Below are 1,583 nucleotides of genomic sequence, written 5' to 3' on the forward strand. Positions count from 1 at the left end.
GGGCTGCTGGGCGGGAGCAGCCCCAGCCGGGTACCAGCTCCTCATATAGGGAGGTCCAAAAACAGATCGTTGCCTCTCGCGCTCCCCCGCAGCGGGACCGAGGCTGGCGGCGCTCTAGGTCGGGGGCTTCTAAGGCGAGGCCCGATCTGAGGGTCGTGCTTCAGTCGAGGAAGCCCTCGACGAAGCGGTCCTGACAGGCATAAAGCCAGGATTGCTGAGGGCGGCCCCTACTGGGGAGGAGCGGGGTGCACCACATTACACGGTGTCCGTCTCTCCTCAGCGCCCTCAGGAAACCGTTCTGCCAACCCGGCCAGTGTGCCAGGGCACACCGGTCTCCAGCGAAGGTTTTTCTCGGTATTTTCCGCCTGAAAACGTAGCGGAGCCGAGAGCCTCGCCACCCCTTCGGGGGTCTCTCAAGCAGCTAGTTCGGCGAAGCAGCTAGTTCTGCGATCTCCTGCCGGTTCGCCGCGTCAGGGCACCCAGCTAGCAGCTACAAAGACACCAGAGGCCAGTCTCGAGAGACTGGTTCCCTTAGTAGATTATTTAGCAGCGTGGAAACTACTGCCAAATGTATCTCATTGGGTCTTGCAGACTGTAGAAAGAGGTTTTTGCATTCAGTTCGGCGCTCCTCAGCCGCCTTTCAAAGGGGTTTTTCTCACAGTAGTGGGCCCAGAGCAGGCTCTGGTATTAGAACAAGAAGTCAATTCCGTGCCTTGGACATGTGGAGGAAACGTTGGTTCTTGTCTCAGGGCCCGGTGTTGGGAGCTCCTTGTCGCCGCTTAACGCTAGCGACGGATGCGTCCCTCACTGGTTGGGGAGCAGTCATGAGTGGCCTCCCTGCGCGTGGTCTGTGGAGTGGTCGCCTCTCATGTGGCACATCAATTGCCTGGAGATGCTTGCCGTGTTTCGAGCCCTCAAACACTTTCTTCCAGACCTAAGGGATCGCCATGTGTTGGTACGCACTGACAACACAGCGGTGGTCTTTTATATCAACCACCAGGGAGGTCTGCGTTCGCGCCCCTTATGCAAGCTGGCGCATCAGATCCTTGTGTGGTCCTGGCACTCCATGGGAGATTCCCATCAGGAAAGATCTCCTCTCACAGGCGGAGGGTATGATCTTTCACCCCGCCCAGATTTGTGGAAGCTGTGGGTGTGGCCCCTGAGGGGGCACAACTCATAGCATCTGGTCTCTCAACCGAGGTTGTTGAGACCATCCTCCAATCTAGAGCTCCCTCAACGAGGAAACTGTACGCCCTGAAGTGGAGGCTCTTCACTGCATGGTGCGGAGACCGCCTGCTTGACCCAGTTAACTGCCCGATTGGTACAGTGCTGGAGTTCCTGCAGGCCCGTTTCTCCGTGGGGTTAACCCACTCCACCCTGAAGGTCTACGTGGCGGCCATAGCGGCCTACCATGCCCCTCTTGGTGGTCACTCGGTGGGCAAGGCCCCGCTGGTTACACGTTTCCTTCGCGGTGTGATGAGGCTGAGGCCTCAGGTACGATCTCGTGTCCCTCCTTGGGACCTCGCTGTGGTGTTAGAAGCTCTTTGTAGGCCTCCCTTTGAGCCTATCGAGGAGATATCGGA

The sequence above is a fragment of the Sinocyclocheilus grahami genome, unplaced genomic scaffold (assembly GCF_001515645.1).
Source record: "Sinocyclocheilus grahami isolate Dianchi unplaced genomic scaffold, SAMN03320097.WGS_v1.1 scaffold1552.1, whole genome shotgun sequence".
Lineage (NCBI taxonomy): Eukaryota > Metazoa > Chordata > Actinopteri > Cypriniformes > Cyprinidae > Sinocyclocheilus > Sinocyclocheilus grahami.